Source organism: Numida meleagris, chromosome 13 (assembly GCF_002078875.1).
Source record: "Numida meleagris isolate 19003 breed g44 Domestic line chromosome 13, NumMel1.0, whole genome shotgun sequence".
Classification (NCBI taxonomy): Eukaryota; Metazoa; Chordata; class Aves; order Galliformes; family Numididae; genus Numida; species Numida meleagris.
Window position 1 is genome coordinate 4,565,237 of NC_034421.1, and position 18,007 is coordinate 4,583,243.

Genomic DNA, 18,007 nt, shown 5'->3' on the forward strand with positions numbered 1-18,007 from the left:
AGGCGGGTGGAAATTGCACAATAAGGTGAGGAAAATACCTTAGGTTGTCTGACTCTGCAGAATTAAACAGTGGCAATTACAGACACTGAGAACTTTGGGATTTCTGGGTAGGGAAGATAAGCACTGGGAAAAAAAACAATGGCCACTTTCACTTGAGTACAGACACTGGCAGATAGTGACTTTCTTGTTAATTATTAATGGGGCAGGAGGGCTGAATGATTTCTCTCCAAATCAATGCAAAAAACCACATAAATAGTAAACAGAGAAAGTCCTGAAATCTGAGCCTTGGGGAGCGGAAAAAGAGCATCTTCAAAATTCAAGATCTGGACTTCCCACTTCAAAAAAACAGCATAGAGAGAGATGGCGAGGTTCTGAGCATAGGAATACAACCCTTTGCTATTCATTAACTCTAAAAAGCTGAAACAGAGCCATCGGTTCACTCGTATTGAGCAGGACCACACTGTCAGCATGAAGGAGCAGTTCCAGCTCTGACTCTCGACGCTGAATCCCAGGACAAGCAATTCAGATGCGTTTCTGCTGAGACAGGAAAGAAAGTGTAGACCAAGGTGAAATAAATTTATGTTAAAGGCAATTTTCCACATATGGGTTAAAGAGAACCTGCCTTCTTACCCTGGAGACACGTCTTTCCAGCTCCAGAGCAAACCAAACGAACTCCCATACCCCTTAGAAGAACTTTCATATTGGCTCAAATGGGACCAGAATCCTCTGAATCTAGGATGTTGTAAGAATGATGCTGCATCTATATCAGTTCCGAATCTGGAATACAGTCCCAGTTCCTATGCTGGCACTCAGATCTGCTGTGATGCACCAAATAACCTTTTCCAGTTCTTGTTTGACTCACACTACAGATATGAAATCCTCTGTTCTAAAGAGGCATTTCAGGAAATGCCACAACAACACTCACTGGTATGCAACAGAATACTAGAATCTGGTAATAAAAGGAGCACCTCTAGCTTTTGTGGACCATTACTACAGGAAAAGCCTGTTTTAGAAAGCTCATTGCTTGAAATCCTTACTTCCAGGTGAAATCTTTGCTGAACATGGCCCAGCAGAAGGAATTGTAACTGAAGGAAAAGAAGCTGAGTAACATCATGCCACAGACTCAGGGGTGCAAAGAACACATCAAAGAGCAGAGGAGACGACAGCCATCCTCACCCAGGAGGATGATTTCACTGTCCAGACGCATGCTGACAGTTACCAACAGGGGATGGTGAAAGGCTTAGCATTCAGTAAGGCAGAGCATCAGGTTTCATAAGAGACTCATTTGGAATAAAAAAAAAGAGCATATGGGGATGATGCATAAGATTCACAGACAGCCTATCTTAAATGCAGTTAAATTCTTCAAACACAGGAGAATGGGAGGCTCCATAGCTAAAGCAACAGAGCTGCTCTCACGAGTCCTGAGTTCTTTTTCTGGTCAACCACTGCTGCCCAGCTAGGACTACTGCAAATCAGGTGTCAACTTTTTTTTAAGTGCGAGCTCTTATTTAAGGAGCTGTATGTATATCTGAACAAAATTCACTGCTTTGTGCTTAACACTGGGAGGCTGTGATCTAGAGATTCAGATCAATGATAACAACAGTTTTATTAAAGAAATCTTTAATAAATTCCACAAAAGCAGCAAACACACTTCTTGCAAATGGAGGCTTGCTGCTCTCAGAGGCAGAAGGTGTAGCAGGGTACATACAGTGAACACTGGATTCCCATCCCTTCAGTAGGAATGAGGAAAGTTGCTGGGTGTTGAGGTGTGCTCGTGCCAAATGAAGAGAGCAAAGATGCACTGTCCTACCGAGCTGGATCCTGGCTACGGAAGCGCTGTCCTGAGTAGCACCAAGTGGGTGCTGGAGGATGAGCTCAGCAATGTGATGTTCTGCTCGGAAGGGCTGGAGACCACCACTGCTAAAACTGAGAAGGAAGAGCAGATATGAGGCATGACAGAAGTTTTTTCTTACTCATTCTCCAAGGAAATGAACCCTGACAAGCATTACAGCTCCTCCTGTCAGAGCACCCTTTGGGATGCTCAGATCCACTCAGCTCATTTCTCCAGTTTTTGATATTGTTTTCCAATATTTCATACAACCTGAGATGGATTTAATTCTACGCTTCACTTTTTTTTTTTTTTACCCTGACAGGATTAACTTCACAGTAATTTCTACAGATCCCTCAACATAAAGACAGCAACACCTCTACATTCATTATTAATAAGAGCCACTTTTACATGGCAATACCGATAGGTCTACTTACAAAATACCTCCACCACAGCCATGTCACTCCTCTCCATCTAGCTTTGAGGAATACTTCTCCCTCTTTTGCACCTAAGGAGGTTTTTATTTAATGTAACTAGAGATGTTTTAAATCTGCGCTGTAGCAGCCACACGGCTGTCTGCTGCTTTTTCTAAGGTCAGTGTTAACATCCACACGGTGTTAAACTCACAGATGTCACATAAATTTTAGAATTTAACTGAATCTCAAATTCTTTCTAAAGTAATAGAAGCTTCCATTGACATTTTGTCCTGATGCTGCATACTGCTTGTGTGATCCATAGAATTTGTGTGATGTTTGCTTTCCTGTCTGCAGGCATTAGACCACAGAGTTCAAACTCTGACTTCACATCTCTCTGCTCAGAATGACTCAGTCATTCAACTCCAAAAGGAAAAGAGGGCTTCAGAGGAAGTTCATCAGGCAGAAATAACTACTCCGTTTTTCTTTGCTCTCTCCCATTCTCCCAGTCTGGGAGAAAGAAAAAAAAAATCATTGTCTGCTTGCTTAGATACTGCGAGACTACAGTTTGCTCCACAAACAGGAAGGCGGCTGTGTTTTTCTAGGTATTAACTTATGGCAGCACAGTGGAGTGTTGCCAATTTGTACCACTGCCCAAAGAGCTATGTGAATTGCTGAGAGTGAGCTAGATTCTTCTGAAACAGCCAGTGTTGGACCAAGTCCCTCGAGGCCTATTGAAAATGCACATTCAAAGCTCATGTTGCTTTCAGGAAGCACCTCAGATGAATGTATTTTTCTTTTCGTTTTCAGTTTAATACCAGGACAGTGTTAGTTTCTTATCCACCTCTACACACTAAGCTTGGTATCTCCCTTCCTAGAAAACTGCAAGGGAAGGAAAAGGTGGTAAACCACATTGCCAAGAATGGCAGCAGACTTACCACACAGGAGGTGTATTTGCTATGGACTGTTTCGCTGATGGTCCCATGCAGTCTGCTTCTGACATCTTGGGCCCTTCTGACATACACTGCCAATGTGTGAGCTTCAGAGTTATTTCTCACATTGATTCCACGTTTTTCAGTTAGCTGGAGGGCAACTGAGAACAAGAAAAGACCCACGGTAAGGGGGAGAAGGCTTGCCATAAGGCAGAGATGACCTCAAAATGACAACTGATAACCTTCATGAGATGGAATGAGCCAAACTGATCTTGGAAGACACGGTGAAGAAGTGTCAACTTGAAGGGAATTCTCCAGGGTACGGAATCCTGCTGCGTGCAGTTGTGCTACGTCTTAGCTCTGACAGCATTAACTACACCTGTAAAGTTGCTGAGCTAGAAAGTCACAAGGGAAATCCATGGTCATACCTGGGTCTCCTCAGTAGCAACACAATGATGAGCAGAAGTACAGCTCAGCTGCTCAGGTAAGCCAAATCAGAAATACATGACTCTGCTCCTAGGTTTCTCTCTGACTCGTTGTCTGATATTTGTAATTCATCTTCTACAGTCACCCACGTATAAAGTGTGCATAATCTCTGGGAAGTTATGAGGATTAACTGATTCTATGTTTACATAAGGCCTTACGATCCTCAGATAAAAATTGCTTTAGGAATGCAGAATATTATCACAAATTAGATTTATTTTAGTGTCATTATCAATTCCTTTTGTGATGGGTTTGCCAGCACTTCAAACCTCCCCTTACAAATTAACTTTCCAGAATACATATTTACAGCTCTGTATTATCCAAACCGCTGATCTACCTAGTTATCTAATACAACATGTAAAACCATGAATAAATACTGGCACAGTTTGCTAACACAAATCCTAACACAAAGCTTTCAGTGAGTACAGATTACCTGTGCTTCAGAGCAGGGCCATTGGAAGTCTTAAATCTGGATGGAAAAAAAAAAATTAAGTGCTGATGTTCGTGCTTCAGACCACAGACCATCCAACTCCTTGGGGTGCTTGCACCTCTACTTGCAGACAAGTTGATGACGGGCCAACAATGAGCTTCGACAAAGGGCAAATGGACTTAGGGGCCAGAGACAGGACACTAGATTCCACTTCACTTTGAACAAAGATTAACCTGCTAGCTACAGAGAAGCAACACTTATTTGGCTTAGCTCATGTGAGCTAACATCCTACTTTCTCTTAACCAATAGCAGCCTGCTTGTGCAAGCTTTATCTTTTTGATAAGATCAAGTTGCATAGAAGAACAATACAGACCTTTTAAACCCACCTTGTTAAAATGGATTTGGGAGGCTATCACTCTTTAAACCCTTAAGCAATTGAATAGTTGAGACACAGGATTTATTTTTCCCTAGGTGGAACTTGACTTTCCCCCCTCCCACCCCATAGCAGCTCCTGCAAGGTACTCTTCCACTCACCATGGAAGGAAAGGTGGTAAATAAAACCAAAAACGGGAACGCAGCTCACAGAAAGCAAAGTGCTGCTGTTCTGAAATCAAATATTTTTCATCTGGTATATTTCAGTGCCCAAATACTTAACCAAAACCTCAGCATTTCTACAACAAGATGCACAAACCTGGGCCTGCAGCTGTTCCTATGAGCAATCACCTATTTCCCTCAACCAAATCAGCTTCATTATATCCCTGATGGCCAGATTCCAACACAGCAGAGCAAGCTACTGATGCTGCACATAACCCCAGTGGTCCACTGAGACACATGGCCACACCTTTCCTGTTTCCTTGGCTAAGTATTCCCAGCTGTAGACCTTTCTCAGGAAAAAATAATCCTGTAGACCTGGCAAGCATACAGAGAAGGGAGTGAAGAAATAAAGATTTGTTTGTACTCTCACAAGTTTATCTTGCATCTCTTGGCCATAGACACTGCTATGCTTGTGGTGTGCTCTTCAGGCCTTTGCACTGAAGGACTGGAAGAAGAGATGGAGGCTAGGAATGCTGCAAGAGCACAGATAACAGTGTCTTCCTAAGAAAGAAAAAGCTTCTCAGGGGAGTGATTACACTTCTGAAAAGACCTAAAGACATTAAACTACTCATTAAAAACAAAACTCCCCATGAAAGAATTACAAGATAGACAATCTCGAACTCTAGTTTTAGCCTATACAAACTTAGTGCTACAAACTGTGAGCAATAGAAACCTCAGAAGCAGCCAGTTACTGATGGGGCAGTCCTGCACAAAGCAAGAGTGCAGCAGGTTGGTGAAGAGTGGCATTTCTCTGTGCTTCAGCTATCAAACCACCCCACCTACTTCAGCAGTTCTATAGTGGTAGATACATCTACTCTAATAAATCTACAAATTGCTAGGATGTGGATGTTAAATACATAATCTGATCTATTAGCAAAGGAAAATCCTGAAAATAATTTAGTCCCAAAGAGTTTTAATAGAATGCTCTGAACACATTCTAATGACTAATATAAATTAATAGCGTAAATAATAAGCAACATTTCCATTTTTATTCACTTCATAAATGCTAGCTAATTAATTCTCAACCATATCAGGAGATAGGTCAGTGTTAGGCACCTCACCCAGACAGGAAAACAGCTAGAGGGGCTTGTTCAGGGACAAAAGGAGTACTGCTGCTTTACAGCACTCCCAGGCTCCTCACGGGGAATAAGAATTTCTTTCACTCTTTCCCACTAGGTGGAGAACCAAGGAAGGGATCTGTCTTGTGATCTTAGTGACTTCTCAGGGAATTGAGATCCATGTGTTACAACAACTGCACCCAGGTCAGATACCTTCCTGCACAGCAGCATCTGAACATCTTGTTTCCTTCTTCAGAGAAAGAGACATCACTGGGACTCTCCAAAGAAATTTCCTCAGCAGCTTCTCTAGGCTCCTAAGCAGGGCAGATCCTGCAGACCTGACCCAAACTTCTCCTCACACTGTGGACCATAGAGTCCAAAGAAAGACAAAACCCACACGGCTCCATGAAATGGGCTATGAGCTTTGCATTGCCCCTGCATTTCACAGAACTCCGGCAGCTCTACCTCCTTTAGCAAATCTGCCCAGCCCTTCCAGCCTTCTCTTCTCTTTCTTGAATCAGATGGAATTAGCTTCTCTCCTGCTTCTCTGTGCACTTTTTCTCCTGCAGCTGAAAACAGCCAGCCAAGCATGGAGCACGTGATCTGATGTAGATTAGTCAGATTGTCCACATGAAGCTCTCTCAGGTGTATGACTTCAAGAGGCAAGTGGATTAAAAGTCAAGGGTACTGGGGACCACCAACCACCTTCACAGCTTGCTGCTAGTGTTGGAGATGCTCTGCCTGCTCTTTGCTCACTGTCCACTTCAGAATAACAAACCTTTTATTGTTTCAGCTCTCACAGGGGAAAGTTTTCCACATCCAAACCTCTGGGCTTGTTACCAGCTCATCTTGGTAAGGGTACATGGGGCATGAGCATCATGAGTTTCATATGGATTTTTGCATAGGTCACATATGTTTGGCTCAAAATGTAGCAGGATTTCATGTCTCTGTCTGACATGTCTGTCTTGGAAATTTTTCTTATCTCCAAAGAATAATTCTAGTACTGCACCTGCATATCAAAAGCCTGGCAAGAATTCTTTGAGTTCAGAGCAATCACAAGGGTTTACTGTTGTAATTCTTTTGAAACACTATCAGAGAAAACAGTGGTGATGACAAGCCAAGTTCTGTTTTCAGTTATATGAGCTCAATTCAATTCACTGCAGTAAAGTGAAAAAAAAAAACAGGTAAGGAGAGCAGACACTTGGCTCCTGACCAGGGAGATATTCTGAAACCTGAAATGTTTCCAGCTAGTCCAGAACTAAGTTGCTCAAGTGCAGCTTGGGGGAGTGAGGTCAGTGCATTCATACTTCCAACAGAAGGACAGCACAGCCATTACTATTCATCTACCTCAAGTCCTGTACTGCTGCTGTGGTAAACCTGGCTAATACCAGGAATTATTTGGAGCTGATGAAAGAGCAGTTGGAAGGGGAAGAGCAAAACTGAAGCTCAGTGTCTGGTCTCTGAACTCAGTACTGAAATCACAGTCTAGAAGAACAAGACTAAGAGCCTTGGAAGAACCAAAGAGCTGGGAGAAACAAAGTGAGTCCACAGCTTTCAGGAAGAACGGGTCAGGACTTATGGTAGTTTGTTATTTAGTTTGGCTGCTGAGTCACAGCTTATAGATGTGATCTGTTAGGACTCATTTTTGCAAGACAAAGGAAGGAGAGTACCCCTGCCAAGAAAAAAAACATCTGCAATAATAAATAGGGACTCCTGAGACCTAACCCTTGTATGCTGGCAACAGAAAACCAACACTGAACCTTTCTAGCAAACTGTTGAAGTTGGATAGCCTTTCCTTACTCCAACAGGAACTTTACTCTTCCAGCAGCCCTACAAAAGCCACTAGCATTTCCTGAGAATAAAGAATGCACCAAAACAGATTAAACCCTTTAGAATCTGGTCCTTGAGATCTGGTATTGTAGGCGAGAAGTTAAGCCAGTCTTTGTAACAGTCTCTCTCCAGCAGAGCTAACAAAGATGCTTTCACATAACAGAAAGAAAAGTTGAGGCACCTGGAGGGCTTTAACTGCATGCCTGAAACAAGCTGAGACAAAACAAGCTGTTCTATCTCTGCCTTAGCTCCATAGATATTCACAGGGAGTGAAGCTACTTTGCTCTTTGACATTATCACTGTCCTGGAGATACCTAAACAGAAAGTGGAAGAGTCTAATACCAGGTAACAACCCAGCAATAAGGAACTGAGCTGCAGTCCAGTTTGTTGTTTGCACCTGCAGAGGGGAAGATCCAGCCACACCCTAGTAATGGTTTTGCAGTCCCTTTTCTGAGATTGCTTTCAGGATTACTGGTGAAAACAGCAATAGTGCTCGAGGAGATGACAGATGCTGACTCCCAGAACTCCTCACCCCATGAGCTACTTACTAAGGTATTTCTGCCCCCCTTCCTTCAGGGTGAAGTTGGCTGTGAGGCTCCAAGAAGCAAAGCAGACAGCTGAACCAGTCCAGGTCTGCGCTGGCAGCACTAAGCAGAGGCTTCAGACAAGAGTGAAGGACCTCACTCTTGACCTGGAAAAGGCAAGAAATTCAGCCATTCAAGAATACATCTAGCACAAGCCTTACCAGCAAGATCTGGTGGTGGAACCCCGGGAGTCAGCTTTGGGCTGATCCCTAATTTCTTAATATTTTAACATCTCTCTATCAAATGACACTGTAATCTGTATGACCAAGAGCAGAAAGACAAAGATGAGCCACAGCTAATTCTTAGGAGCATGCAGCATGCTTCTCATAAACTCATTAGCTGTCTTCCAGAAACAAGAATACAGCTGAAGTAAAAAACCCTCCTCAGCTGCAAGGCAAGGCATTCATCATCTTTTTAGGGATAGTGATAGCCTGCTTTGAAGTGTTCGGTGTTGCAGTACCAGTGGGTTGTTTCACCATCACTGTCCTTAATGAAGCAGTTCTTTACTCTTCAGTTTGTGGCATGCTTATCACCATGGTATTTGACTGCATGTACTGATCATAAAAATACGTAGAATATTTGTGATTAAAAGCTCCCAGGAAAGAAAAAAATGTCCCTTCATTCTCTCCCTTCATGACAAGCTATTAAACACAGTCTAGAATAGTCTTGAATAACATCTTGTTTGTAACTGAATCTTCTTTGAAGCAGAAAGTCACACTAATCAACCCAGGCAATTACTAACAGCACATCTGCACGAGGAATATCTGAAGTGGAAAACATTTGCTCCACAGCAGCATCATTATAACGGCAGGAGCAAGGAAGACTATCACACTGATGGGAACTGGGGGATCTTGTTAAATTCCTAATGGTGAGGAAAGAAAGCCTTGTAAACATTTTAATCACCCATTCAGAGCAACCAAGAGAAACTCTGCCAGTCATTACAGTGGGTGCCAATTTAACTGCGACTAGCTGGCAGGACACACAGAGAAGTGAAGTGTAAAGAAAACTTGTGTCCATTGAATGCTTGGCTTTATCTTTCCAGGCCAATGCTGCTTGTGCCGCTCTGGAAGAAGGACAGAGCCTTTGAGAAGATGCTGGCAGAATGGCAACAAGAAAATATGAAGAGCTACAGGTGGAAGTGAGTGTTTCCCAGAAGCAATGTACATGACTGAATGAGGCATCTCCAGGAATCAGTTCCAGGGAAGTCACTTAGACTCCCAGAGTCTCCCTTACTTGCTATACAGGGAGACAAGCTGCCTCGGCTTTTTTTTTTCCATATATAAAAATATTCTCTAAATTGTAAAAATTGATCTCCTCCAGGAGGCTGAAAGATGACACTGTCAATATTTAGAAGACGCAGATTTAGAATCTGCTGCCCTTGCAGCCAAGAGAAAATGGTGATGGAGTCCCTGGCAGAGATCCAGCGCTTTCTGGGCTGTCTCCCCCAACCCATTACTCTGGCCTACATCACCTGGCAGAGTGCCTCATTCTGCTGCACAGAGACAATGTGGAATCCTATTTTCATTTTGTATGAGCAACCATCTGAAAACAGGAGAGGGGAAGACTAGGCTAAAAACTGGAAAAAATTTCTCATGATTTAACGGGCTTCATTCTTCTGCCTCCATGAACACATAGAGCTAGCAGGGCTCATTCAGAAATCCGGGATAATATTTAGCAACAAGAAAAAGGGCAGCTAATGTGAAGCGACTGGAACCATTTCATGCCATTTCTATTCAAAGAATCTGTCTGGTGCACTTGGTAAAGTTCACAGTCCTGAAATAAACCTATCACAAGAAATATCTGTTTTCTTCCCTAGAGGAAATTAAGGATCTAATCAATCAGCTGAGGAAGGGAGGGCACAGCATTCATGAGCTGCAGAAGATGAGAAGATTGAAGGCTGATAAGGATGAACTGCAGGTGGCACTGGAGGAAGCAGTCTTCCCTAGAAATACCAGTGCTACAGATGTGAGAGCTGCACGCAGGCCTGACGGCTGCTCGCCCACCTTCCACTGAACAGATTCTGTATGTATAACCCCACAGAGCACCTTTATTTGTTCTTCTGCTGCACCTCTCCTTACAGAAACAAGAAAAAAAAACTGATTTGCATTCAGCTGAAATTATTTCAGGTTAAAGCTGAAATTGATAGAGATCAGGAGAAGGAAGAATTTGAAATAATCAGGTATAGCAATATGGCACGTTTAAGTTAGACACTAAGAAAGTTTTCTAGTTGTAGGGGGAATTACTCCTGGGACAAGACAGGCTGCAGATCACGGAGTCTCCATTACTGGAAGTTAAGTATAGGCTGGTCACATGTCCAAGGACTGGTTTAGCAGAGATGATCCCGATTTCAGACAGATTTTTAAGATGACTTCTTGAAAGCTCTCCTACTCCTATGTTTTAAAAGAAGGTATTCATAGTTTGGTGCAAAATCTTAGTACCTCAGCTTTAAACAGGCTTAGAAATTGACTGTTTTTATTACTTGGTGGGCAATAATTTGATACAAAGGCTGGATGAGATTCAACATAACAGAATGTTGTGCCATATGCTTCACTGGACTCTGCGGGAACATCACCAGCATGCAATTGAGTCTCTGCAGGTGAGTCTGGAAACTGAATCAACAGGGCATGCTGAAACTCTTTGAGCTCAAGAAGATGGAAACAGACCTGAACAAAATGGAAATCTGAGGGGATCGTGCCAACAGTAACAATAATGAGCTTGTCAAGATGCTGATCAACTGCAACAGCATGTCAGTCTAAACTGGAGAGGGTGCAAGCAGGCCTTTGAATGAAAAAGCATGCCAGTTCTATCTTACACCTTAAGCAACAAAGTAATAAATTATGTATACTTGTTTAGACAGACATCTTGAACAAACTGAGAATTTATATTCAGAAGTCCCAGCTCTCCCACTCACACCAATTTCAATCTGCAGTAGTTCCAACAAACCTTATACAAGATAAGTATTACTACCAGCTTTTCTCAAATTAGAATCCAAAAGAATCGCATGTGTGTAATCAGAACAAAAAAGTGCTGTTTGTACAGTATAGCCACAAAACTGACCGGGAACTAGCAAGAGTAAAAGTACAGAGCTTCCCTTGGCACTTCTTTCAAAAGGAAAGCCCAGAAAAAGGGTGACAAAGCTAGACTCTGCTGGAATAGTTATCCACTTGCTGCCAAAAATACAATTTCAGTAACTGAAATAACAACAAGACTCTCTCTCTCTCCTGTGTGCATAGACACACACCACCCTAAATTGTCCTTGGTTACATCTGTCTCAGTCAGGAGTGCCTTTCAGAGAAAGCAGCTACAATGATGTCAGACAGGCACATATGATACTAGGATAAAGCACTTTTTTAAAAAATCTGGCAACACCTTAAAGAAAAGCTTCACAGAGAGATCTCCTACATCTTTCAGCTTCCTCACTGTTCATTATTCTCTCTTTCATCTGCTTTCAGGACCTTTGGACTCAGACGGATGAAGATGCTTATCAGCACGATTCTCTGCAGGAACAACTCCTCAGCCTGCTACAGACAGAGCTGGAAGGAGCACAGACTGGCCTAGAGGGCAGCGGGTGCTCTCCCAAGCTCCTGGAGAGGGCAGAGATTGTGGAGAGACATAATGAAAACAAGGGCAATGCACAGAGAACAGCTATTTTGACAGTTTATATGCAGGTGGGTTAACATTCAACCTTAACTAAGCACAGCAGTAGGCCAGTAATGGATAAACATAACACTGCTCTATAAGGAAATTCTGTGGAACCCGAAGAGTTCAGTCGTTAGAGTAATTATGCTGATGGATGGCAAGATTTTTTTTTTTTTTTTTAAACAAAGCCTGTGGTCTCTTGGCTCAGCTTTGCTCCTAGCAAGGCCTAGGAAAAGGCTTTTAGCAGATTTGGTGGAAGAGTTAAGACAGTGCTGAGCACTTCTGAAAAACCTACCTTAAAAAGGGCAGTATAACATTCTGCCTCCACTGAAGCTATAGTTTCGTTAGTTGTTTCCATGGCGCTGGGAGTTCTCCATGGAATGCAGCCCACAGCAAGATCTACTTCCCTGAAATTTTAAGCATCTTCGCATTACAGATTGCAGTATGAAATATCATACCTGCCATTTCATTCTGTGCACAGATTTAAGAAGCTATTTTAACATTCACCACAGTCTGCAGTTCCTTCCCTTGAAGGATAGACCACACATACAAACATTAGCAAGGAAAAGAATATGAACTGTGGAATGGACAGACACCATGAGAAGCATTTCTCAGCTGCAATTACAGGACATCACTTACAAGAACTGAGTCATAAATGCAGCTGTTATTCAAATAGGTTAGAAACTCAAACAATACATTTACCTGCAACTGACTGGTGATTAAAGGATACGTTTTTAGCAAGTGAACTGCAACCTCCATATCAAATTTGGACTTTTAAGCTTTGTTATACAAAACCTATACTAGCACAGAAGTTGTGCACCATTCCAGAACACAATAGCACATTTACTTGATGTTCTTTTGCTGAAGAGCTGTGCATTGCTAGAATGCAGTCTTTCTATTAAAGCCCTTGTAGTTCTTCCTCCTTAGAGTGGGGCTTATTTTTTATTATTATTTTTTACAGCAACAACCATCCTCCAGTGATTCTTATCAGTAAACAGCAAGCACTAAACAAGCCGTGGAGCTCATATTTTCCATGAGATAAAAAGACACACACGTAAATTCTGGAGCAGAGACTATATTTGTTTGTGGAGATTGCAATCAAACACATTTCAGTCAGGTCTGAAGCCAGCTGCTGCTACTGCAGCTTAATTTTGAAATAAATAATATTGGTATATATACTCAAATCCGTGTACACAGATATCCAGTAAAACAGACTCAGATTCAAGGAGTTCGTAAACAACAGGGTCTATTTCTGCCTCAGAGGTGCTTCATCATTTTAGCTTTCATTTAGCATTAAGGTAAATACAGAGGTCCTAGTGTTCCATAACACAGACACAATGGGAGTGAATCCCACTCGGCTTAGTAGTGCACAATTTTATAGAGAAAAATAAGCTACTGAAAACTTATGCACAAATCACTTCATGAGACAAATGGAAGCCCCAGAGCTGAGCAGTTAACATTCTGGGCATCCAGGACTTCTTTATTTTCTAGAAAGAATCTGCTTCCTATTAAATTAAGTCAAAATGATTTTTACCACACAACTAACAAGCATGAGGAAATCCCTGAGCACTGAAAAGCTGATGAGAAAGCAAAGAAAGTTGTGGCTGATACAAGTTACCTCTCCACCCTTCTGCCCTTTACATTGGCAAATGGAATATATACCCTAAGGCTTCCAGCGTTTCTCTCCAGCATTTATTGAAAGAACACTTTTAATAACATGTTAGCACTTGTATTGCTTTTTACGATCCTGAAAAGCAGCATGCTTGTTAGCTCACTGATTGCAGTCTGGCAAAATTAATCCACAGAAGAAGAAATGTACTTCCTCTATGTCTTTTTGGTAATCTACATCACAGATGGCACCCTGAGGAATTCCTCCATTTCCTCTCTCTTCATCCCTTCTTCCAGGGCCTTCCAGGCCAGTTACCAGGCCTGCTACACAAGAGGAGGCTAGTTTCCCTCTCTAGATAGTCAATGACATTCATAATTGGCACAGGGGGAGAAAAGTTGCCAGTACTGAGCAGATTGCTCCATTGGCACCGTGCTGACAACTGACACTTCAGAAATATCATAGCTAGCTGCAGATTTAATGCATAGCATTTTCTCCCAGAGAAAGGATGAGCATCCTGCCTTTCTGTTTTAGGCTACCTCACATTCAGACAATATCTTCACCTTCCATCCACTGCATGCTCTCAGTCACCTTCTTTCCATCGAAGGGTGACATCAAAGCCTGGAACACTGTTAGAACAAAGTTATTGACTTAATAGATAGGGATAATACCTTTGAGTGTCCCAGTGGTACTAAGCAAGCATACCACCATCTGGTTTATGGTCTGACCTAGCACTGCCCAAGTCAGCTGGGATCACTTCCATCAATTCCAATGGACTGCAGATCCAATCTTTAGAAAGGCAGCCTATGATAAAGAAAAATTAAAGATGAGACAAAATTTCTCAGGAAGAAGCATACAGGTCTATGCATCCTAGCTTTCAATACCCTGTATAAATAGCTGCACTGTCAATCTCTTTCATACCTTCCTCAGAGGATTCCTGCATGGTAAAAGAGCTGTGTCATGAGCAGGACCACAACACGCACCTGGGAAAGATTAAAGAACTAATAAATTCTAATAAAAGATCTGTAAATCAAGATTGAATAGTCTGAGTAGTTAGCCCTGGAAAAAAAAAAAAGCACTACCATGAAACTCCAGGCTAAGGAAAAAACATGCTTGGTTGGAATGAGTTTTCTAACAGATTTGTGCAACTATGAAACTCTTTCCTGCACCTGAGCTTCCACAATCAACAAAAATATCTGAAATTGAATGTTTTTATTTAACAATTAACACGTACCAAAGGAAACGTGCTAACTTAAGAAAAACCAGACTAGGCAGTAAAGGTGCATGTAGGACACTCTCAGCCCACTGTACCACAAGAGAACCTCAGCACTCTGCACCTTGAGCAGAACATATCAATCAGAATCTTCATGGTGTTTGAATACAGCACTAACGAGCTACTGGTATCAGCAGCTGATCTACATCCATGAAGGAGAACTTGCAAGGTGTACTAGCAGCCGTGGCAAGACTTACCCTTTATTTCTGTGCTGCAACAAAATTCTAGAGCATGAGCATCTCTAGACTCCCAGGGTAGATACCATCTTCCTATTTCTTTTTCTGACCCCCATAATTCCATATCAACAGTTCACATCCTTTCTGTGATTATTTATCCTGCTGCTTCGTTTCAGTTTAAGTAACTGGATATAGAGCTATCCTCCAAATAGAAACACCACATTCTTCTGCAGAATTTTCAGCCTCCACAAGAAGCCTCTAAAGGAGTTGATCTTCCATAAAGGATGACAACAAAACCAACTAGCGTGCAGAACTAGAATGGCATGCATGGAGATAAGTTCTGAAATGGCAAATGGTTGGTACAGGGGTGTCTTCACTAATGGTAAGACAGAACGGGCAAATGAGCAGCATCCTACTGCTTCCAAAAGGGACGATCAATAAGGGCATCTTCTCAAGGGCACCAAAACTGCACAGGAACAATCTCTCTTAAGGAAAAGCCTACCTTATCTAGGGGGCGTGGTACATAGCAAAATTGCACCAACAGGTTTGAGATCATGAAAATGGCTACACAGGAAAGACACTAGAGGACAGAGAGCATGCATCGACCTGCAGATGGAAGAACCATCTGTACGAGACCTGAGAAACTGAAAACATAGTTCTCAAGTATACCTTGAATACTAGAAGACACCATCAGTACTGGAAGAATACCTGCACTGCCAGGATTTGGAGAAGGTGGGATCTGGGCTATCTCTTGCAAATAATTCCTCTTGTTAGTAGCTGTAATGCAAAGTCTTAATAAAGGTTATTGTATAGAGATCATTCACAGTGCGACAGCAAAACAATTATGCTGCTGAAACCTAAGATGCTATATGCCATGGGGTGCTGTAACAGGATGATAGAGAAGCACAGAAAAAGCAAACTGAACATGGGAGGTGGGCACAGCTCCTGTGGCAGCAGAGCACAAGCTGCAAGACCTGAAATCTTGCCGGCTGTGGAAGATATTCTCAGGAAACAGCAGGGCTGGCTCTTAGTGAATGTCTCAAATGAGACAGCGTTTAAAACACTTGCGTACAATTTCACTGTCAATCTAAAAAAAGTAAGAAATACTGCCACTATTTCTTTGCTAGTGGAGATTTTCTGCAGAAGCTAGAGTAAAACACTACCATCATCCATCACCTTGCCATTATTCACCAAGTCCTGCTTGGACTACTGGAACAAATGCACTCAGGCATACAATCTCAGGAAAGCATGCTAACAGCTAACTTTTCAAATACTGGGGTGAATAACACACATCTAGAATGTCTCTCAAACTAAGCACTATCATCTGCAAATACCTGTTTGCGTATATAGCAACCCACTTTTCGACTAGCTGTTACCAGCTGTATGCACTCGCTGCCAAAAGAAAAAAGGATGAAAATGATGTCCCAGCTTTATTTTTTTTTCTTTTTTCCAGATATTTCTTAAGGTCATATCGTACCTAAACTGCTTTTATTAAAATCAGTTTGGCTTGGCTTGCGAGGCCTTAATCTCAAAAAACATTGGCATCCTTTCTGGATTACCACAGTTTAATTGCATCAGCAGTTCCACAGGAACAAAGGTGGAACATTCTCTGGAAAGCTATGCTGAAGATGAGGCCTTAGCCTTTAATGCTCAAAAAGCTCTGCAGAGTTCCTCATTTAGATACTTTCACCCCATCTGGTGAAAATCATTTTGAAAACATAAAGCCATGCTTAAACACAATTTCATTCCCGTTACGTAATTTTACTTGGCCTAGTTGAGCATCTTTAATCTGTGCAGCTGAACTAGTTTTACCGTTAAGCCAATAAGGGCTGCAATGATTACGTATCTCAGGGCTACAGAACCACAGCAACAGAGGTTTAGGAGCCCATTAAACGAAGTCTCCTTCCCGAATGCAAGATCTTATATTGTACTTCATCCATTATGAGAAGTATTTGTCTGATCTATTCTTAAAACCTCTAAGAAGAGCCCACATCTTGCCTAGTCAGTCCAACACTGTGCTCGACTAGTTCAGAAGAATCATGGAAGATTTTTTTCACTGTAACCTAGATCTGCTTTGCTGTTATTTTAGCTTATGGCTCCTCACCCTACCCCCAGTGGACTTAAGAGAACAAATTGTCCCTCTCCTCATGGCAGCAGCCTTTTATCTATTTGAAGACTTACCATGTCTGTGGCTTTCTGTTCTCCCTCACTCTGTAAGTCACGTGTTCAAAGACTCTGATAGTTATTTTTACTTTTTTCTCCAAATCATACAAATTTCCTCCCACATGGAGCCCAGTACCGGACATACTGTTTTAGCACAGCTCAGCATAGCAGGACGTCTGTGTTTTATTAGCAGTATTCTTCTTACACAGACCTGCATAGCATTCACCTCTCCAACACAAGACATTGATGCTTGTTCAGCTTAGAGCCCACAGCAGCCCCTCCATCCTTTCCTGCAGCACAAACAGCTGTTTTTCCTAAGATGAATACAATCATCTTCACAATTATGAAGCATACAGTATTACACCCGTTACTTTTTTTTTTTTTCCCTATAGCGTTCCCCCTTTTTCAGGTCACAAAGCCTCGCTAGCAACAGGGTTTATAAGCCAAACGTTACAGGAGCGAAATCACAAGACCCCAAAGAGCTCCTCACACGGATTAGCAGCAGGGCAAGGCTCTTTGCACTGGGCAGCAGGAGGGAAGGCCCACAGCGCTCAGTGCTGCTCAGGAGAGCCCTTCCACCCTCCACCCTCAGCTGACCACCTCCAACCTGCTCTGAGTCTCCTTTCCCAGGCCAGCACCGCTCTCCCTCCCTCAGGACGCTCAGCAGCAGCCCCTCCATAGCACCAGTGGCACCTCAGGAGGAGACCTCCCACCTCCTGCCCCTGAGGCACACCGGCCTCCATCGCTTGCCCTTGCACATCTACAAACTCCCTCACAGGGGACGCTCCTCCGCATTCAACCCTCCCACCACCATGTGGGTGCGCAAACCCCCAACTGCGCATGCGGCTCACGCCCAACCGCCGCCTTTGTGTGAAGCGCGGGCACGGCGCGCGCGCACCCCTCAGGCTTCCCTCTCTCCGCGCAGGCGCAGAACGTCTCCCCGGCCCACCCCGTCTTCCCCCGCCCCCGCAGCGCGGCGCATGCGCAACCCGCGGGGG

At 42.8% G+C, this 18,007-nt stretch overlaps 1 long non-coding RNA gene across 13 annotated transcripts; it reads right to left on the minus strand.

The window, feature by feature from the left end:
• LOC110405739 lies at positions 1,588-17,963 on the minus strand. Of its 13 annotated transcripts, XR_002443098.1 has the most exons (8): positions 15,516-17,896; positions 14,319-14,380; positions 14,069-14,201; positions 12,087-12,198; positions 8,117-8,259; positions 4,090-4,125; positions 3,180-3,334; positions 1,588-1,926 (listed from the first exon to the last, which is right to left on the minus strand). It is a non-coding gene; the product is annotated as an uncharacterized LOC110405739 (long non-coding RNA). The 13 variants fall into 13 exon arrangements; XR_002443091.1 differs by lacking the exons at positions 4,090-4,125; positions 8,117-8,259 and having other exon boundaries at positions 15,555-15,623; positions 17,028-17,922; XR_002443088.1 differs by lacking the exons at positions 4,090-4,125; positions 8,117-8,259 and having other exon boundaries at positions 15,516-15,623; positions 17,028-17,896.